This window comes from Sus scrofa, chromosome 3 (genome assembly GCF_054392235.1).
Source record: "Sus scrofa isolate SSC_HxYL_T2T_F1_AM1 chromosome 3, Sscrofa_HxYL_maternal_Yorkshire_Landrace_v2.0, whole genome shotgun sequence".
NCBI lineage: Eukaryota > Metazoa > Chordata > Mammalia > Artiodactyla > Suidae > Sus > Sus scrofa.
The window spans coordinates 97,702,830-97,726,258 of NC_139385.1; the positions used below are offsets into that span (position 1 = coordinate 97,702,830).

General features: G+C 37.0%; 1 protein-coding gene across 41 annotated transcripts in view; it reads right to left on the minus strand.

Annotated features, from left to right (window-relative positions):
* CCDC85A (coiled-coil domain containing 85A) overlaps positions 1-23,429 on the minus strand; it is a 691,220-nt gene that overhangs the window by 566,215 nt on the left and 101,576 nt on the right. The window contains exon 6 of one of the 41 annotated variants that reach the window (XM_085019263.1): positions 7,117-7,244. The exons of the other annotated variants lie outside the window; for them this stretch is intronic. The gene's annotated coding sequence lies outside the window, so the exon portion shown is untranslated. The remainder of the gene's footprint in view (positions 1-7,116; positions 7,245-23,429) is intronic. 41 annotated transcript variants of the gene reach the window in all.

Consider the following 23,429-nt stretch of genomic DNA (forward strand, 5'->3'; position numbering starts at 1 on the left):
TTCACCTTCCAGTGTCAGGCACTAGTCCCTCCCACCAGGAAGCCTGCACCAGCCCCTGGGCCAACATTACCCACCAAGGAGCCACACACAAAAAGCAAGAGAGAATACAATTCTGCTGCCTGAGGACAAGAGACCACAAACACAGAAAGTTAGACAAAATGAAACAGCAGAGAAATATGTTCCAGATAAAGGAACCAGATAAAACCCCAGAAGAACAGCTAAGTAAAGTGAAGATAGGCAATCTACCTGAAAAAGAATTCAGAGTAACAATAGTAAAGATGATCCAAGATTTCAGAAAAAGAAGAGGGCCAGACTGAGAGATACAAGAAATGTTTAACAAAGAGCAAAAAGATTTAAACAACAGAGATTGACAATATGATAATCGAGATGAAAAATACATGAGAGGGAATCAATAGAAGAATAAATGAGGCAAAAGAATGAATAAGTGAGTTGGAAGACAGATTGGCAGAAACCACTGCCAATGAATAGAACAAAGAAAAAAGAATGAAAAGAAATGAGGACAGTCTAAGAGACCTCTGGGACAACATTAAACACACCAACACACATTTTTGGGGGTCCGGGAAAGAGAAGAGAGAAAGGGCCCGAGAAAATATTTGAAGTGATAATAGTCAAAAACTTCCCTAATATATGGAAGGAAACACTCCCTCAAGTCCATGAAGCACAGAGTCCCACACAGGATAAACCCAAGGAGGAACATGATAAAACATAAGTTAATCAAATTGATAAAAAATAAAGACAAAAAATATTAAAAGTAACAAGGGAAAAGCAACAAATAACACACAAAGGAATCCCTATAAGGTTATCAGCTGATTTTTCAGCAGAAACTCTGCAGGCCAGAAGGGAGTAGCACAAAATATTTAAAGTGGTGGAAGGGAAAACTGACAACAAAGGATATTCTACCCAACATGGCTCTTATTCAAACTCAGGAGAAATAAAAAACTTTACAGCAAGCAAAAGCTAAGAGAATTCAGCAGCATCAAACTAGCTTTACAACAAAGGCTAAAGGAACTTCTCTAAGTGGAAAAGAAAAGGCCACAACTAGAAACAAGAAAACTACTAATGGAAAAGCTCACCTATAAAGGCAAACATACAGTAAAGGAAAGAAATACACACACAAATGTGATACCAAAACCATCAATCATGAGAAGAGGAGTGTACAAATGCAGGATATTGGAAATGCATTTGAAATTAAGAGACCATCAACTTACAACAATCTTATATTTACATAGACAGCTATATCAAAACCTCATGGTAACTGCAAACCAGAAATCTACAATAGATAAACATACAAATACAAAAAACAATCCAAACACAATACTAAAGATAGTCATCAAACCACAGGAGAACAAAAGAGGAAGGAAGGAAAAAGATCTATGAAAACAAGTCCAGGAGTTCCCATTTTGGTTCAGCAGAAATGAATCCAACTAGGAACCATGAGGTTGCAGGTTCAATCCCTGGCCTTGCTCAGTGGGTTAAGGATTCAGCATTTCCAGAAGCTGTGGTGTAGGTCACAGGTGTGGCTTAGATCTGGCATTGCTATGCCTATGGTGTAGGCCAGCAGCTGTAGCTCTAATTAGACCCCAAGCCCAGGAACCACCATATGATCCCATGAGTGTGGCCTTAAAAAAAAACATAAAAAATCCAAAACAATTAACGAATTGGCAATAAGAATACTCATATTGATAGTTACCTTAAATGTAAATGGATTAAATATTCCAACCAAAAGACCTAGACTGGCAGAATGGATACAAAAACAAAACCCATATCTATGCTATCTACAGAGACCCACTTCAGATCTAGAGACACATACAGATTGAAAGTGAGGGGATGGAACAGGTATTCCATGCAAATGGAAATCAAAAGAAGGCAGGCATAACAATACTCAAATCTGACAAAATAGACATCAAAATAAATAACATTAGAAGAGACAAAGAAGAACACTATATAATGATCAAGGAATCAATCCAAGAAGAAGATATAACAATCATAAATATATATTCACCCATAGGAGCACCTAAATATATAAGCAATTGCTAATAGCCATAAAAGGAGAAGTCGACAGTAATGCAATAATAATGGAGAACGTTAACATCCTACTTATATCAACAAGTCAAACAGACAAAACATCAATAAGGAAACACAGGCCTTAAATGACACATTGGACCAGATGGACTTAATTGACATTTATAGAACATTCCATCTGAAAACACAATAGAAAACATATTCTTTTCAAGTACACAGGAAACATTCTCCAGGATAAATCACATGCTGGGCCGCAAAGCAAGCCTTGATACATTTAAGAAAACTGGAGTTAGGGAGTTCCCATTGTGGCACAGTGGAAACGAATCCAACTAGTATCCATGAGGATGCAGGTTCAATCCTTGGCCATGCTCAGTGGGTTAAGAATCCAGCATTGCTGTGAGCTGTGGTGTAGGTCATAGACATGGCTCAGATCCTGCATTGCCATGGCTGTGGTATAGGCTGGCAGCTACAGTTCTGATTCAACCCCTAGCCTGGGAATTTTTTTTTTTATATGCTGCAGGTGCAGCCCTAAAAAGAAAAAAAAATGGAGTTATATCAAGCATTTTTCTAGAGCACAACACTATGAGATTAGAAATAAACTACAAGAAAGAAACTTTAAAAAACACATGACACGGAGGCTAAAAAAATATGTTACCAAACAACAAATGGACCACTGAAAATCAAAGAGGAAATCAAAAAATACCTAGAGACAAATGAAAACAAAAACAAAACAATCCAAAACCTATGGGATGCACCAAAATCAGTTCTAAGAAGGAAGTTTATAGCAATTAAATCTCACCTCAAGAAACAAGAAAAATCTCAAATACACAACCTAAACTTACATCTAAAACAATAGATAAAGAACAAACAAAACCCAAATCTAGTAGAAGAAAAGAAATCATAAAGATCAGAGCAGAAACAAATGAAATAGAGACAAAGAAAACAATAGAAAAGATAAATAAAACCAAAAGCTGGTTCTTTGAAAAGATAACCAAGACTGATAAACCTTTAGCCAGACTCATCAAGAAAAAAAAAGGGGAGAAGAGGGCTCAAATCAATAAATTTGGAAATTGAAAAAGAAGAGGTTACAAATTACATCACAGAAATACAAAGGATTGTAATAGACTAGTACGAGCAAATATATGCCAATAAAGTGGATAACCTAGAAGAAATGGTCAAATTCTTAGAAAGGTACAATATTTCAAGACCAAACCAGGAAGAAATAGAAAATATTAATACACTGATCACAAGTGCTGAAATTGAAACTGTAATTTAAAAACTTTCTGGAGTTCCCGTCGTAGCGCAGTGGTTAACGAATCCGACTAGGAACCATGAGGTCGCGGGTTCGGTCCCTGCCCTTGCTCAGTGGGTTAACGATCCGGCGTTGCCGTGCGCTGTGGTGTAGGTTGCAGACGCGGCTCGGATCCCGCGTTGCTGTGGCTCTGGCGTAGGCTGGTGGCTACAGCTCCGATTCAACCCCTAGTCTGGGAACCTCCATATGCCGCTTGAGCGGCCCAAGAAATAGCAACAACAACAACAACAACAAAAAAAAAAAAAAAGACAAAAAAAAAAATAAATAAAAAAATAAAATAAAAACTTTCAACAGGAAGTTCCCATCATGGCTTAGCAGAAACAAATCCAACTAGGAACCACGAAGTTGCAGGTTTGATCTCTAGCCTCGCTCAGTGGGTTGATGATCCAGCATTGCTATGAACTGTGGTGTAGGTCTCAGACACAGCTCAGATCTGGCATTGCTGTGGCTATGGCGTAGGCCAGAAGCTACAGCTCCGATTAGACCCCTAGCCTGGGAACCTCCATATGCCACAGGTGCAGCACTAGAAAAGACAAAAAAAAAAAAAAAAAAAAAAAAAAAAAACCTTTCAACAAACAAAAGCCCAGGGCCAAACGGTTTCACAGGTGAATTCTACCAAACATTTAGAGAAGACAGTTAATGCCCATCCTTCTGAAACTATTCTGCAAAAATACTGTAGAGAAAGGAACATTCCAAAATTCATTCAATAAGGCCAATACTCTGATACCAAAATCAGCCAGAGATACTACAAAAAAGAGAAAATTATAGGCCAACATTACTGATGAACATAGATGTAAAAATCTTCAACAAAATACTAGCAAACCATATCCAACAATACATTAAAAGGATCATACACCATGATCAAGTGGGATGCAAGAATTGTTTTAATATCTGCAAATCAATCAGTATGATAACCACATTAACAATAGAAGAATAAAAACTATGTGATCACCTCAATAGGTGCAGAAAAAGCTTTTGACAAAATTCAACACCCATTTATGATAAAAACTCTCCAGAGAGTGGGCATAGACAAATAAAGGCCAACACAATAAAGGCCATTTAATCCACAGCTAACATCATACTCAACAGTGAAAAGCTGAAAGCATTTCCTCTAGGATCAGAAACAGAACAAAGATATCCACTCTCACAACTTTTATTCAGGATAATTTTGGAAGTCCTACCCATGTCAATCAGAGAAGAAAAATAAGTAAGAGGAATTAAAACTGGAAAAGAAAAAGTAAAATATTTACTGTTTGCAGATGACATGATACTATACACAGAAAATCCTAAAAGATGCTGTAAGAAAACTTTTAGAACTCATTAATGAATTCAGTAAAGTTGTAGGATACAACGTGAACACAAAAAATTTGTTGCATTTCTATACACTAAAATAAAAGATGAGAAAGTGAAATTAAAGGAGTTTCCATTGTGACTTATCAGGTTAAGAACACAACAGTGTCCATGAGGATGTGGGTTTAATCCCAGGCTTCATTCAGTGGGTTAAGGATATGGCATTGCCACAAGTGGCTCAGATCTGGCATTGCTGTGGCTGTGGCATAGGCCAGCAGCCCAGTTAGAGCTCTAGCATGGGAACTTCCAAATGCCACTGGTACAGCCTTAAAAAGAAAAAATAAATAAATTAAGGAAACAATCACATTTACCATTGCATCAAACAGAATAAAATACTTAGGAATGAACCTACCTAAGGAAGCAAAAGACCTGTACTATGAAAACTGTAAGATGCTTATGAAAGAAATCAAAGATAACACAAACAGATGGAAAAATATACCATGTTCTTGGATTGGAAGAACCAAAATGACATTATCACCCAAGGCAATATACAGAGTCAATGCAATTCCTACCAAATTATCAATGGCATTTTTCACAGAACTAGAACAAAAAAAATTTTTAATTGGTATGGAAAAACAAAAGACCCTGATTAGCCAAAGCAATATTGAGAAAGAAAAATGGAGCTGGAAGAATCAGGCTCCCTGACTTCAGACTATACTACAAAGTTACATTCATCAAAAGAGTATGGTACTGGCATTAAAAACAGAAATACAGATAAGTGGAACTAAAAACCTAGATATAAACCCATGCACCTATGGTCAACTAACCTATGGCAAAGGAGGCAAGATTATACAATGGAGAAAAGACAGCCTCTTCAATAAGTGGTGATGGGAAAACTGGACAGCTGCATGTCAAAGAATGAAATTAGAGCACTCTCTAATACCATACACAAAAGTAAACTCAAAATGGGAGTTTCCGTCGTGGCTCAGTGGTTAACGAATCCGACTAGGAACCATGAGGTTGTGGGTTCGATCCCTGGCCTTGATCAGTGGGTTAAGGATCTGGCCTTGTGGTGAGCTGTAGTGTAGGTTGCAGATGCGGCTCAGATCCCACATTGCTGTGGCTCTGGCGTAGGCGGGTGGCTACAGCTCCAATTGGCCTAGCCTGGGAACCTCCATATGCCGCAGGATCAGCCCTAGAAAAGGCAAAAAGACAAAAAGACCAAAAAAAAAAAAAAAAAAAAAAAGTAAACTCAAAATGGATTAAAGATCTAAATGTAAGGCTGTATACTATAAAACTCCTAGAGGAGAACATAGGTAGAACACTCTTTGACATAAATCGCAGCAATATCTTTTTTGGTCCACCTCCTAGAGTAGTGAAAATTAAAAAAAAAAAAAAAGGAGACCTAATTGAACATAAAATGTTTTACACAGCAAAAGGAACCATAAATAAAATGAAATGACAACCCATAAAATGGGAGAAAATATTTGCAAACAAAGCAATAAGGGATTAATCTCCAAAATATACAAACAGGTCATGCAACTCAGTATCAGAAAACAACCCAATAAAAAAGGTCCAAGATCTCAGGTATCTTGGCCCCAGAAACCCAGATTTCAGAAGTGAATTGTCATTACTGGACATCAACAGACTTCAGAGGATCATCACTGCATATTAAGGTCAGAAAGTTAGCAAGTTTCTCGATCTCTTCAACTAGAAATTGCTTCTGAGACAAGTTCTGCAAGGCTGTACTAGTTTTATGTTGCCGCTGTAACAAATTACCATAAACTCAGTGCTTTAAAATAACAAATTTACTTTCTCAAAGTTCCATACATCAGAAGCTCAAAATCAAATTGTTAGCAAGGTTTGTTTCCTTTTTGAGGTTCTGAGGGAAAATACATTCTATACCTATCCCCTAGCTTCTGGTGGTCTCTGACAATCCATGACTGAAGTATCACTCCAATCTCTGCCTCTTTCCTTACGTTGCCTTCTTATCTGTGTCTTCTCCTCTGTGTGTCTTCCCTCTTCTAAGAACACTTATTGAATTTAGCATTCATCCTAATCTAAGACAATCTCATCCAAAGATTCTTAAATTAATTGCATCTGCACAGACTCTTTTTTTCAAATAAGGTCATATGCACAGGTTCTAGATGGACATATACCTTGAGAGGCCACCATTCAACCCACCACAAGGAACAAAACATGATTAAAGTTTTTTAAACATTGTGAGATTTGAATGATGTAGCTATCTGAGTCAGTAAGTGTTTGCAGAGAAAGATGGGAAAGACATTTTGTTTTGGAATGAAGTCACAGCTCATTTTGATGTTATTTTTTTAATGAACAGAAAAAATAAAGAAAAGTAGGTGACTAATCATGCAATTCTGATGAATCAATATCAGAGGCCCTTGAGGGGGTACTAAGTTAAGAGGAGAGACCTAACCATGAAAGAAGGTAGGTGGGAGAGGAGGCATTACCAGGTATTCTATGCAGCTCTTTGGGACTGTCATGGGCATCAGTTCTGTACTACCTTGTTTCCTTGCCGTCATCTCTTCAAATTCATTTGGAAAAGCCTTCTCCAAACCTTGAGATTTTCCTCTGGATCCTGAAATCCAAAATGAACAACCGAAGACTTTGGATATTGACTCCTTGTCTAACCACTTGATTTTCAGTGCTTGGTATTAAACTGTGCCATTACTGGGATGAACCCACTATAATAGCTCAAGGTGAAAGACCTGATCCCTTTCCCTGAGCATTAAACCCTAAGCCCCATCTTTTCTCTTCTATGTGTAGATGTAATAGATTGTCCCAAATTCAACAGATGCTTGTGCATTGTCCAGAACCCCTTCCTTTACACACTCCCTGGCAATCTCATGTGGAAGAAACAGCCAGCCTTGGCTGACAGCTTGGGCGACATTACAAGGCACAGGAGGCAGGAAGAAGCACTGCCAAGATTTCATTTCTGTTTTTGCTGGTCTCTACTGTGGTTTCCAACAAAAAGAACAGTTTTAAGAAGGTAAAGTTGGCAGGGCCACACTGTGTCAATGGGCTACTTTCAGCTTTGAAGAGCACAGCTTTTTTTGTTTTCTGGGGGTACAGTTCTCTGGAAGGTTGGAATTCATTTCTGGCATAGTACTTCACTAGAATCAATTGTGCATGTTTAAAATTGTGCTTTTAATGTTATTTTAAGTACCTATTTTATAATTTCAATAAACTACTCTCAAGCATGATGTAATGCTGATTAATGACACTCCTCTGTACACCGAGAGCTCTCAGTTCTGCCTTGTGCCTCAGTGCTCACCTGAGGCATCCCATTAATCATTGTTATGCCACAGTCTGTCCTATCATATTGCTTAATTACCTTTTCTGTTACTCATTCATCTACTCTATTAATCCCCACAGAACAAATTCATCAAACCCTGAAGCCCTGAAGCAATGATGTTCCTGGTCTTGCCAAAACCTAGCCCTAGAAGCAGCTTATCCATAAAAGATGGAAGGATCCCAAGATTCTTGATACTCAAGAAAAACAACCTTAATACATATTGTCTATACAAGGGAATTTCGTCTTCTTTGCAGACTCAAGCCTTACCCACCTTTCAAGGCTCAACTAAATCTTTGCAACTGCCATGAATTCCTCCTTAGCTAATATCACAACCTACAACCTACATCACTCAACTTCGTTATTTTGTTCTGTTCTTTGTAGTTTTATATATGAATACTAATTCAACTGAATTTCCTTAGGAATTCCTGTGAGTTTCCTTAGGAAAGACTTCATGTCTAACACTATTTAATATAATGAAGAATAAGAATTATAAATAATAATAACACCTATTTACTATGTCAGTGCTTTATATAGGTTAGTGCTTTATACAGGTTAGCTCAATTAATTATATTAACAATATTTGATGGATGTACTTTTATTATCATTTTCACTGCATAAAAGTGCAAGTGCCCATGTTCACACGACCAGAAAAACAGGTATATGAAACCAGGCAGCCTGAGTCCCAAATTCAAGTGCTTGACCACTAAGTAGTATTATCTGTTCTCATAATATTCAGGGTGACTGGCAGTGTACTAGACACATTATTAATGAGCTTAATTGTTTAATTATTAATTAATTGTTCAGCTTGCATTAAAATAGCTACTCTTCAGAATGGAAGGAAGAAGAAAAGTGTGGGTCCAGATTAGAATAAGGACAAGAGAGATAAAATCTAGACCTGAAAGAAAAAAAAATGATTTGTAGATATTTGGAGTAGGAGAAAAGTACTCAAAAGACCAGGTGTATGGAATTTTATCTTCTATAGAAGATATTTTCAAATAAAAATTTACATAAAGTTTTAAAATTTAATATGGGTATGGTAAAGCCATAATATAGTTTCATGATATCAAACTTTGTGCTAGAAGACATAATAGTGACTGAACCAATAGACTAGTATTGCAAATGCTTCTAGTCACTTTTTCACTGATTCATACCCAACATTTCCTAACCCTTTTCCCTCAAACAGTTGAATGGAACCATACTCACAATCTCTGCTAATGAGGAACTAAGAGCAAAAAAATGCAGGTGTCTGTTCTTTCCCACCAAAAGCTGTGCAATAAGATGTACCAAAATAGGAAGGGATTTTCTAGTCATAATTTAAATTATTTTACAGTATGAGAAGCATCAGAAATAATTCTTTGCACTTCAGAATATTTAAAAGACAGATAAATCATTAAATCACAGAGGTACAAGGTACAACAGGATACAATGTATTTTAAGCTACTGAACACATTACCTAAATTGTCTTACCAGTAGGCAAAGCAAATTATATGGCTGTTGGAATGGATTACCTGTGGAGGGCTTCAGTTTCACCACACCTCCTTTCCCATTTTTGTTCATATGTATGCATGTATCATGGATAGAGAAGAAATTTTCACCAAAAAGTTTATAGTGGTTATCTTTGAGAAACAGAATTTGGGATATACTTATCTATACTATTTGAATTTTTATAATGACCATGTGTACATTTTTACCCAAATAGTACATCTATTTAACTTCACATCTTTTGCTTAGAAGGTGGTTAATATTAGTTAAAATGGAAAACCCAGTGGATATCAGAAACGATTGAGGCCAGTATCAGTCATATATGCTTTATTGTGAAGGTTGAGAGAGTGGATTTTGTCAAAATTATGAAAAGAGAATAAGAAGACTTTAGCTACTGGGAGTGAAATGAGGTTAGTGATATCACACAGAATGAAAAGTGACTCACCACGTTGAGTCCAAAAACACCAACGATTAGCTTTGCCTATTTCACATTGTTATTTACATAAACCCGGAAACTGACATTGTCCAAAAAAATGAAGTTAGCATATTCAAACTCCAACTGATTCCAATATTCTTTATAAAATCACAGAATTTTCTGGAGTTGGAGGTTAGTGGATGCAAACTATTATATTTAAAATGTATAGCCCAGGAACCAGCCTCTTGGGATAGACCATGATGGAAGATAATATAAGAAAGGGAATGTGTGTGTATTTATACACTTTGCTGTACAGCAGAAATTGGCACAACACTGTAAATCAACTATAATAAAAATTTTAAAATTTCTTAAAATAATATAAAATCATAGACTTTTGAAAATTAGAGACAGTGAAGCCAAAGAGCACACTGAATACTTGAGGAACATTTTACCATGTCTTTCTTCAATTCAATACAGTTTTATCTACTTATATATGTAATGGTTATTTGCTCATGTTCAGAGCAAAAGAAATAATTATTCACATATCATAGTATTTTAGTCTTATATTACCTCTTGTGTTTATGTTTTTTCCTTTGGCTGAATATTGTCTGCAGAGTTGAATTAGATCTCAATAGAAAGCAGATTTTCCATCCTAGGAATCCTACCCTCACACTGGCTGCAAGGGTGTGGGTCAACATAAGAGGCACTGGGTAAATAGTACTTTTCCTCGCCATCTGAAGAAGGGATTGTATAACCCTTCCGAGGATAAGAATGAGGAAAAGAAAATCAAATGGGAAAATTCAATTCTGCAAATAATTGCTATATCCCTAATAGGTGCAAAGCATTCTGCTGCAGCACCATCCTACAATGGTACATAAAATACCAGATTTCCAGACATCATTACACAGGTTTTCGGAACAACCTGGTGGGATAAATAATTACCAAATGCCATAAGAATCTGCAATAATTAGCATAATTCTGACAGAAAACTTGTCCTGAATGCTTGAGAACTTATGGGAAAGTGAGGCTTCCTTCCTCTCAGATTTATATTCAATCCAATTCAGAAAGCCTTCTCCCATGATAATTCTTATCCCCAAATCTGTCCCCAAAGTCATTTATTCCAAATGACACCCAACACTGGCAAAATTAGAGAACTAGAAAATTTCTAAACATTAGCCTCTCGTACATAAAGACCAGTTCAGAGACTTATTCTTCATGCAGGCAGACTTTGCGGATAACACATGTTACTTTGTTTAAATTATTATTCAATGCTCTCATTTTCCATTAACTTTTCTTCAAACTTCTATAATTATTGTAGCTACAAAACAGCCTTGGATTAGCTAACTTGTGCCATCTAAAGGCTATAGTGAGAACCTCTTCGATGAAGAAAAAAAAGTAAAACAAACAATAAATGATAAATAAAATTAATTAAAATATTCATATTGGGGTCGCTGCAAAAGGAATTAAACAAAACTGTTCTGTGTGAGGCTAAAATGTAAAACATAATAAGGGCTTGGGAAGATATTATTGATATTATTTCAAATTTATATGAAGGAGAAAAAACAAGAAATCTCTGAGCTCTAGTCTTAGTCCTGTCACCTACAAGCCATGGGACCTTATGCAAGTTATTTAATCTCTCTGGACCTCATATTTCTCATCTATAAAGTAAAAACATTGAACATGATTTCAAAAGAAATTTGACAATGTAATTCTTGAATTTTCTGAAATGAAAAACTAAAATGTGTAAATATTTACCAGATATTCAAGAAAACGGGCAGGTTTAAAGAAAAGTTAGTGTATTAAGAGAGAAGTGGATTAAGTCAAAGGCTTTCACAGTCCTTCTCCTCTTTTCAACTATTTCCTTTTTCTCCTAGGCATACAGTGATATACATTTTCCAGGCTCCTTCACAGTTAGGTTTTTCCATGTCTACCCATAAAAGCACCACATATGTGACAACTGCCATGCTCCTCCCTCTTCTGCCAGCTTGATGTGGACATGTGCAACCACCTTGAGAAGAAATGGGCATCTATATTAACACTTGAAGAGATTCGCCTATTTACCAGAAATACTCAGTTGGGATTTTACACAAGCCAGAAACAAACTTACTTCATGTTTTAGCCATTACATATCATTGCTACATCAGGTACTCACTGGTACAACAGCTTTTCATTCAAATTAACTAAGGACAGATTTGTGTTCCTGCTTTCTGGAATTGTTTTAAAAACGGGAAATCAAAAACCATATGATATTTTTCTTTCTCTGTCTGACTTACTTCACTTAGTATTATTACTTCTAGGTCTATCTGTGTTGCTACAAATAGCAGTATTTCATTATTTTTATGGCCGAGTAATATTCCATTGTATGTATGTACGACATCTCTTTATCCAGTCCTCTGCTGATGAACATTTATGTTGCTTCCATGTCTTATGAGACCAGTAACATGTAGAATGTAATAAAAATGATACAAAATAACTTATAAAACAGAAACAGACTCAAAGATTTTGAAACAAAATTTATAGTTACCAAAGGAGAAACCTGGTGGGGGATAAATTGGAAGGTTGGGATTGACATATACACACTACTATATATAAAATGTATAGGTAAAAGGACCTAATGTATAGTACAAGATAATCTACTTGACACTGTGTAATAACCTGTATGGGAAAAGAATCTGAAAAGGAATGGATATGTGTAACTGATTTACTTTGTTGTACACCTGAAACTGACATAGCTTTGTAAGTCAACTATACTCCAATGAAATTTATTTTTTTAAAAAAATCATGTGAGACAGATGACTTTCTAATCTTTTTTGTGCTGGAAACTTAAATAAGAATTGCAAACTTTGGTTGTTACCTCACAAAAACGAAAGTTAAAAGTACCATGAGCCATGGCAAATATGATGATGTAATCAGAGCAAAAAGGTAGACAGCTTCCAAAGGTAACCCTGAAGTGGCTCCATGCCTAATACAATGTCTTTTTGCACAAAACTGATGCTCAGTTTCTTGAATGAAACAATGAGTGAATGAATGGACCACAAATCTAATCATTTCTAAAGTAGAATATGAAAAAAAAAGATTTATTGCCCATGCCATAGAATGTCTAGATTAATTCATTCATGTTGTCAGCAATGTCTTCAGTGCAAGAGAAAAATTCATAATGTATATTCTACTGAATTGTCAGTTCACCAAGAAATTGGAATTCATTCAAACTACCATGAGGCTGGCTCTGTGTCCTCCCGCAAGAGGTGCCTGGCCTCTGTCTCCAGCATAGTTCCTCACTCAGGACCTAAAGATTTCCACTGTAAACTCAGCAAGCTCCCAGTCTCCTCTGGCCTTTTAAGCATTGTCACTCTCATTCACAGAGTTCGACTAGCACAATGACTAAAAGCACAGTCTCTAGAGTAAGAATGCCTGAATGATAATCTGCCTCTGAAATTTTTAGTCTTGGAAGTTTGGGAAAGTTACTTAAGATCTCCTCCTCTCTAAATAGGAATTCTAAAAATGCCCACTTCTCCAGTGGTTGTGAGGAGTCACAGAAAATCCAAGTTTGGGACATTGCTTGACACAAAGTTAATTCTCAATAAAATTTTGATATCATCATTTCTCTTTCTCAAGTATTAAGGTCTTAAGATGGCAGGCACCAGCGGAAAAAACATCAGACAGCCTTCCTAGATTGTAGTTCCAAGTCAACTGCTAAATAGATACTTTAATGTGAGCATATCACTTGATAGTCTCTGAGTCTCAATTTCTTATCTTTCAAATGAGAGGGGTGGTTGGATAATTTGTATTTTCCTTCCCACTGTATGAGTCTATGTCTTATGTCTATTCAGGTCTCTGAAATCTAATACTCAATACTTTGTTTAGCACATAAAGTATAGACAGACAATTTCATAACCTCCTTCTGACACTTACTCCAATTATTTTAAGACATGAGAGCTCACTCTGGCATCTTTGCCATATGGTAAAGTGTGTAATAGGAAAGGCAGGTGGAGCCAAACAGGACTCAGATGCCCTATCAAACACCCTGAGGGCATATTTTAATGCTGAGAGTGTAAGATCTGTAGGAACATCTGCAGAGAGCATCAATAACTTATAGGAGCTGCCACATTTATCTCTTAGCAAAGCATCTCAGGGATAAATAGCAGAATCCTAAGCACAAAAGGCACTCGAAAAATACCTGTTGTTTTGTTTATTTACGTAGAACACTCATTTACTGATCCTAAAAGATTGAATTTGAAGAGACAAAAAAAAAAAAAGAATATTTCTTGCTTCAGATAAGGAGTTACATATTTTGATTCCTTAGGATCAACAAACAGTAGAGTCTCAATATATGTATGTTTGATGACTGACACAGTCTGGATCTTCTAGTTCTATGTTAATAAATGCAGGTTGTTAGAAACTTGTAAATTATTAATTTTTACAATTTCCCTTAATGAAGCATGTGATATATCATTATAACAATGGTTCCCAAGGACTCACTTCTCTATCTTCCTAATCCCCTTTTGCAGTGTCACATTGTTGCTACTCTAATAAAGAGGTGGGAGCTCTTTCTTCAACCATTTGAATCTAGACTGGCCTGGAGACTTGCTTTGACCTTAGAATGTAAGAAAGGTGCTATTGCAAAAGTTCTAGAGCTTAGATCTAAAGATTTCTTGTAGCTTCCACCTATGCCCTCTTAGGGCTCAGCAATCATAGAAAAAAGCTTGGGTCCAAACACTGATGAGAGACCCTGTGGAAAGAGAGGTGTCAGTTTTCCAACCATTCCTGCCAAGGTCCCAAAGATAAGAGTGAGAACTTCCAGACTCTCTAGCTCAAGCAGAACCACCAGATGAATGAAACTCCATGAGGGAGTCTAGGCAAGTCGAGCAGAAGAATTGTCCAGCCAATCCACAGAATCAAGAGAAATAGAAATTGCCATTGTTTTAAAACACAATGGCGTCGTTTGTTACACAGCAACAGATCATTGATGCAAAACTATTTCTGGGTTAGAATCAGAATAGACACACTATAAGGAATTTCATGAAAATAAAGAGGTATCTGCAAGTCTGTCAAAAGGAAAAAAGAAAAAAAGAGGGGGGAAATTTTTTAATATGATGCAGGATATATGATATATATGATAAAGGATATGACATATATAATAAGACAAAGGATAAAGTTTCAGATTTTGTCAGTATGCAAATTATGCAGGAAATGCAATGCAGAGATTGATTACCACATTAAATCTATTCACTGATTTGGGGCCCTGCAGAAAACAGTTTCTAAGGAGTAGATGCTTTTTTAGAATTAATTAATTATTCATTAGTTATAAGTTAGTTATATACTAGTTATCTATTCCTGTGTATCAAATCATCCAAAGTTTTGTGGTTAAAAGAACAGTCATTTACTATGCTCAGAGTTTCTATGGATCATGTACACAGGAATAACTTGGTTGAACAGGTGTGACTCAGTCTGTCATGAGAGTGCAGCTGCAGTGTCAGCTGGGGCTGCAGCATCTAAAGTCTTATTTGGGTATGGAAAAATCTACTTCCAAGGTGTTTCACTCACTTGGCCAGATACTTCATTCCTCTCCACTTAGGCTTCTTTTGTAGCTCCTGTGTGTCTCTACGCCAGTGCAGCTGGTTTCCCCAGAACCAAAGATTCAAAAGACCAAATCAGGGGAGTTCCCATTTTGGCTCAGTGGGTTACGAACCCACTAGTATGCACAAGGATGTGGGTTCAATCCGAAGCCTCACTCAGTGGATTAAGGATTCAGTATTGCTGTGAGTTATGGCGTAGGTTGCAGACATGGCTCAGATCAGGCATTGCTGTGGCTGTGGTAAAGGCCGTCAACTGCAGCTCCGATTCGACCCCTAGCCTGGGAACTTCCAAATGCCGCAGGTTCGACCCTAAGAAGCAAAAAAAAAAAAAAAAAAAAGAATAAAGCAGAAGCTAAAATGTCTTTTATGGCTTAGCCTCAGGAGTCACACACCAGTGCTGCTACCCATATTCTACATGCACACACAGCAGCTCGGGGTTAATACAGGAAGAGACAACACTGAGGAGGGCAAAGATTATTGGGACTCCTCTTGGAGACTGCCTTTCACATCCTTAGTGCCACAAAAAAATTGAGAACTTACACTAAAAATTAATTTTTAAATACTTAAGTTGGGAGTTCCCTTCATGGCTCAGAGGATAACGAACCCAACTAGCATCCATGAGAATGCGGGTTCAATCCCTGGCCTCACTCAGTAGGTCAAGGATCCAGCACTGCTGTGAGCTGTAGTGTAGGTCACAGATGCAGCTCAGATCTGGCATTGCTGTGGCTGTGGCATAGGCCAGCAGCTATATAGCTCCAATTGGACCCCTAGCCTGGGATCCTCCATATGCCATGGGTGCAGTCCTAAAAGACGAAAAAAGACAATAAATACATACATAAGTTTTAGGATTATTAAAAATAATGTTAGAAAGTGAAACCAGAAACCATAAAGAGGCAAGAAGGAAGATAATTCTATTTGGGCCTTCGGGTAAGATATTTATTACAAGCCCATAATCCCTTAATACGGAAATCCTTGAGGCCAGATACATTTCAGAATTCATAATTTTCTGAATTTTAGAAAGATAAAGTGGTACATACACCAGATATTATGCAATACCCTCCCGTACTGTGTGATGAACAACTTCGAATTAACTGCACTGTTATTTATGCAAAAAAAATGTGTGAATTTGTCAAACTATGTGGAATAAAGACTTTAAACAGTCACATGCATCCATTTAGGTCAGATTTTAACATAAATTTTTTAAAGTCTAGGTCTTCAGAGCCTTTGGGATTTCAGAATTAAAGGTTAAATGTTGTGGATGGACCTATGGAAGTTGGAACTTCACAAGATCAGAAGCTGGTGCTATAGATTCCCCTAAATTGTGTGCATCCATCCCCAATTCCAGGCCTTGCCTCCCTATTAACTCCCAAATACTGTTGATCAAATCACCCCACAAACTCAGATACTGAGAGCCACCCCACTCATATTTGAGATCTCCTAATGACCTTCTCTCTGCCTTGTATTTTGATTCAGGGACTAAGTTTTCATACTTGCTCAGCTATTTGAACTGTTTTCAGATTTACAGCTACCTTACAGTAATTATTACAAAGCCTAAGAAGTAGGATAGGTACCACACTTGAACCACAGGTTTAGCCGTTTCCTGAAAATCAAAGTGAAAAAGTAGAGCCATTATTTGAGAGAAACCATTATTTTCCTTTCATCAAATTCTTATAAGAATTGAGTCAAATGTACTATATAAAAGGACAAACTTCTAACCTGAGATTGGAGGCATCCAACACAAGACACAACACCCCAAGAAGTTATAAAGTAAAATATTTTTAGTTTATCTAAAATAAAAATAGGAAATTTCTAATCATGGTTAAAAGACAAGGGATAGACTAATTGGACTTTGCAACATATAAAACAGAGAAAGGATTAATGAGAGCTCCTACAAATTAATAACAAAAGGACATATTGATAGGAATGCACAGAAAATATATTTAAATGCCTAAAAAATATATGAAAAGATTCCTGACATCGCTAGAAATGAGGAGAACACAATTTTTTTTTCCTCTTTTGGCTGTCCCTAAGCATATGGTATTCCCGGGCCGGGGATCAGATCTGAGCTGCACTTGACCTACACTGCAGCTATGCAACACAAGATTCTTTAACCCACTGCGCCAGGTAAGGGATTGAAACTTTCCTGACACTACAAAGATGCCTCTGATCATGTTGCACCACAGCGGTAACTCTAAAAATACAATTTTTAAAAGTGAGACACTATTTATCACCCTTCAGATGCAAACATTTTTGTTTGATAATATCAAGTTTTTACAAGGTATAGGGAAGTTTTACTAACAGTATTCTTTTTTTTTTTTTTGTCTTTTTTTTTTTTTTTTTTTTTTTTTTGTCTTTTTGCCTTTTCTAGGGCCGCTCCCGCAGCATATGGAGGTTCCCAGGCTAGGGGTCTAATCGGAGCTGTAGCCACCAGCCTACGCCAGAGCCACAGCAATGTGGGATCCAAGCCGCGTCTGCGACCTACACCACAGCTCACGGCAACGCCGGATCCTTAACCTACTGAGCAAGGCCAGGGATTGAACCCGCAACCTCACGGTTCCTAGTTGGATTCGTTAACCACTGCGCCACAACGGGAACTCCCTAACAGTATTCTTATATACTATTAGTGGAAGTGTAAATGGTACAATCTTTGCAGAGGGTAATTTGGCAACATCTGTCCCAATGTTAAATGCAAATACACTTTAATGATTGATTTCACTTACAGTATTCTATTAATATAGGTGAACAGAGATGTGAGTAGAATTTTTAACTAACATTGTTTGAAATAGTAAAAAATGCAAACAACCTGCCTATTAATAGGGGACTGTTTAAAAAAAAATAGTATGGTATAGCCCAGGAGTTTGGTATCTATGGGCAGCTGGACCTCAGCCTGATTTTATACTGTCTACAAGCTAAGAATGGCTTTTATAGTTTTAGAGAATTAAGGAGGACAAAGGAGGAGGAGAAGGAAAAGAAGAATTTGCAACATAGGACCCAGAAAACCTGAAATATTTACTATCTGGCTCTCTGAAGGAAAAGTTTGATATAACCAAATTATAAAACACTTATCAGACCATGAAGATGATGAAAAAACAAGGGTGGCAACAGTTGGAGCCAAGCAGTGAAGCTGACAAATTTATTCCTTCCTATCATCCCTCAGGCATCTGTGCCAATAACACTTGAAGATACAATGCCCCTTGAAATTTATGAGACATTTTTAAAATGAGGCCCATTTAAGAAAAAAATAAATAAAACCAAGCACTAATTCCAAGTGGCTGTCTACATTGATCATTATCACTGGCAAGTGGTTCTCTGCTTCTCTCAACTGACACATGTTGACATCACAAAATCATAGCTTCATGGGACTGAGAGAGTCCAAAATTCATCTCAGTCTTAACTGATGCATGGATCCTCTCCACAGCTTCCCTAGCAAACGGCTGTTAAGAATTTGTAGTGATGAGGGCCATTCCAGCAAAGAGCAACGTTAAAGGTTGGAGTGGAGATAAATGTACAAAGTATAATCAGAGACTTGCAATATTTTTCACATTTTTTTTTAATCAATAAGACAGCAGGTTTTAAACACTTGAAGTGAACATAGTGGCTGCTGAAGGAAGTTTGTTGAAAAGGGATCAATGAACAACTTGGTTCTGAAACCAGAAGATTTATCCAAGTGTTCTGTATGTGGTGTTGGGGCCAGCAGATGCAATGCAGATGTTTTAGCATCTGTTAGAGGGAACTATTATATCAGATTTTTTACTTCTGAGAGTCTCAGTTATCATTTTTGATTCCACAAAGTAGTTGATTTGGGAAGTGAGGTGGAAATCATTCCTTGGTTGTGCAAAACTAAGGGATCCCATAGAAATGAGGCCAGGACTTGCTTTGGTGTTTTGTAGTAGGAAGATCATTGCACTCAAAGGTGGATCTGCTCTCTCCTTCGCTGTGGGAACCCTCTACAACCTTGGACAAGTCACATAATCTCTCAGCCTCTGTTGCTTTATTCAAAAAGGAGGCATGAAACTTTGCCCAAAAGTAGCACCAAAGCAGATAATTTCATAAGGACCTGCAACACAACCTATGGTCCTGGATTGAATTTTGATTGAGATATGATTTTTTTGCTTTTCTGACACAAGACAGGATCAATTTACATTCTTTGTTTGTTCTACTGGTTTCATGGCACTCTAAGTAAGGCAGCAGACATGAGATATGTTGAGAATCCTTGACTTCTTCATTCATGTAATTGTGAATTTTAATAGTAATCACTCTAGACCAACAGTAGAAGATTAAGTAAAGTAAGTGATAGTGGGAAAATCCTAAAGTGTATTGTTCTAGCCCAAGAGATACCACGGCTGACATTTTCTTATTCAGTAATAGTATCTTGACTGTAAATAGTGTTTTACAACTGACAAAGTGCAGGCCAAGCCATATATTTACCATCACATGTGGAAACTAGAGCCAGCTCTAGATTTCAGAACTCCTGATACCTAGGAGAGTTCTCTCTCCATTATTCTCACCTCCAGGTTTCACTTAAATGATCCTGGACTACTGTGAATAAGAATATAAAGACTTTCAAGGGACAAAAACCTCAGAAACCATCCTAGCTATTGCACTAAAAAGAGCATAAATCTTGGATAAAAACAGCCTTGGTATGGAATCCTGGCTTTCCTACTCTCAGTCACCTTAAATACTTCTAATTTTCTGAGTCCCCAATTTATCTATAGAATAAGGAGTAGAATACTCCCCTCATGTGGTAGTTAGCAGAATTAAATAAGATAATATACATAAAGAAACATTGTGGATACTCGATCAATGCTAAATCCCTTAACAATCTCAGCATTCAAGAAACTCAACCTTATTTTGAGCTCAGTTCTTTCCTGCTATATTTTATCTTTCAGCTTCTTTTTTAACCTGTGGAAATACATATACATATTATATAAAATATTATAAGATAGACTTTATGTTAGATGATTAGATGGTTTTGCCCAACAGTAAGCTAACTTAAGTGTTCTGAGAATGTTTAAGATGAGCTAGGCTAAGCTATGATGTTCCATGTTAGGTGTACTAAATGCCTTTCAATTTAAGATATTTTCAATTTTCAATGGGTTTATCAGAATATAAGCTTAACTCTTACAGAAAAATGTCTCTCAAACACCACAATTATGGGAGTCTTGTTGTAGACTCCTTCTGCAGCTGAGGAAAGAGACTACACTCAGAATAACCAAGAAACAAAGTAAAATGGCCTGAATCATTTTGTTAAATAGAAAAATAATGTCTTGTTTATTTGTTTATCTATTTGTAACAGAAGCAAAAATTATCAAAGGATTCTCACATATGCAAAATGCTATCCATTTGTATTACATATGGTATTGTTTTGATTCTGAAACATGGGTAATGGATTCATCTGCACAGATTTCCCATGTGGCAATTAAAAACTTGCCTCTCATGAAATATTTTTCTTAAATCCCTTGCAAAAGATCCTAAGAGTTTTCAAAGGCCAGATCTGACTTCTTAAAAGCAAAATTATTCTACAAAGGCCAGGTCTGATTTTGTTAAAATTACCATAGCCAAGTGAAAAACTCCACTAATCTTTCAGGAGTTAATCACATAGCAACACATCAAGCAAATGGCAAAGCTATGGTAAATCTACTTATATTGGGAAAATAATGACTGTTCAGATTTTAAGTTCAGAGTCAAGCTTTGAGACTCATTGAGTACATAGTGTACTAACCACAGTGTACCCTACAGGGATAAATTCAGAACTCTTGGCATATGAGATCTTAGGGCTGGAGCAACTCTGAACTTCTTTTATAAAGGCATGAAAAACATGAGAAGCATGTCTCTGAACCTGAGCCAACTCATAAGGCCGCCGTGCCCTCCTGTTTTGGCAAGTAATTGAAAAACACTTAACCTTCAAGTGGTTATCTGTCCTCATCATACTATTCCAATCTGTAATACTCTGAAGTCAGAAGATTAAAGACAAATCTTGAGAAAACGGGATTACTCGCTACAGTGAGAAAGACCCTCTAGCTAAACCCAGGATCACATTACCAATTATTTATGATTAATTTTACTTCTCTTAATTCACCTAATAATAGACTTGAGCAGGCATTATAGATTTATTTGGCAAACAATTGACTGCACAGTCTGTTCTAAGGGAAATACTATGTTTGAGGAACAGGTGATAAAGGGCAACAATACTTGTTGGAAAAATACAATGAAAAAAAAAAAAGAGGGCAAACTAAGGAAACTGGAAAAACTAACATAAAGTGAGTGATGAAATTACATAGTGATGAAATCCATAAAGCAGGACTGCAACAGGCATATACGTGTAAGTCAGAGCTTTTAATCTACCAATGTACAATTATCATGTCTCAGAACTTTCCCCTGATGAGTATATAAAAAAATAGACAAAGTCAATATAAAGGTACTATGGTGGGAAAATATGATAATTTTTAAGATGTCCTGGGGGGGGGGGCTGGTAAATGTGAATGAAGGGACACAAACACCTAAAATCCACTTTGGAGAAATATAATTTCTAATAGAGGAGAGCACAGTCTAAGCACCAAGCAAGCTAAATATCTTCACTTAATGTACCATAGGATCAAAGCTAGATTCATACCTGAGTAATTCTTTGCAGTATAATCGTTTTAGGCATATTGTTATCTAAAGCTATCTTAGCCTAGTAAATTCTGAACAGATCAACTCAGAGAGTGTAGCCTACAATGTGAACAAATAAGAACATATTACAATTTCTCATGATGTCTTCCCAATGCAAATTGTGAAAACGGTACTTCTTTTCTTAACTTCTAAAACACTGTGGTAGACAGAATTTTGGCCTCCATGATCTTTGCCCCCTGGTATTACTCCTGTGGTTTTGTTATGTGGCAAGGATATTGCAAATGTAATTAGGATTACTAATCATCCGATCTTAAAATAGGGAGATTATTCTGGATTATCGAAGAGAACTCAGTGTAATCACATGAGCCCTTAAAAGCAGGAGAGGAAGTCAGAGAGATTCAAAGCATGAAAAGGACTTGATATGATGTTGCTGGCATAATGGCAGAGGGACCACATGGGAAGCATGAAAAGGAACTAGATTCTGCCAACAACCTGAATAGCTTGTTTTAGAATGTAAATTTTACTGTTATTCGGATTAAGTAAGGCCAACGGATCAGGATACCATGAAAAGATAGTTTGTTACTCATAACTGCCAAAAAAGTGGGACATGCTATACCAAACAGGGCCACATAGGGAAGCACCAGGACTGGTCAGGAGACAGAGAGAGTAGGGAAAATGTGGGCATGCATCTTTATTGTGGTTTAGATGGGAAGGAAAGGGCAAGGCAGGGTAAGCAGGCTTGGCACTGGATATTTTGAAACATTTCAGCAGGCTCTGGGGCAACAGGGGCTGTCCCTAGTTATGTAGTACCCAACCCTGGGGTAATTAGAACAGGGGAATACTGGCTGAGTGTGAGAGCCCTATAAAGGAAAAAATGGGGTATGGGCTCTGGATTGCATCTGAAAGGCACCCTTGTAGGTAAGTCATTTACTATCTCAAGGAATTGGCTAACCCTAGGAGGGGCAGTATCTCAGGTGTCAGCAAAGTCCAAGATGTAAAAGCATCAAAAATACAGAAAATGAGAAGGCATAGTTAATACAGCCTGACTATTAATTCTTCTCAATAGCTTCCAGAAAGGAAGGCAGTCCTACCAGCACCTTGATTTTGGCTTTGTGAGACCCTGAGCAGAGAATTCAACTATGCCATGCCAGACTTTTTTTCTACAGATCTATGACATAACAAATGGATATTGTTTTAAGCTCCTGCATTTGTGGCAATTTGTTATAGCAGCAATAGAAAACTAATGCATATGCCTAATCCTCCTTGGCGGCATGTTTCTAATTCATTCTCTGGACATGTTACATTCTGCAGAACCTTCCACCACCTTCACAATTACAGAACAGAAAAAGGCTAATTAGGAAAGATTTCTTTAATACCATATTT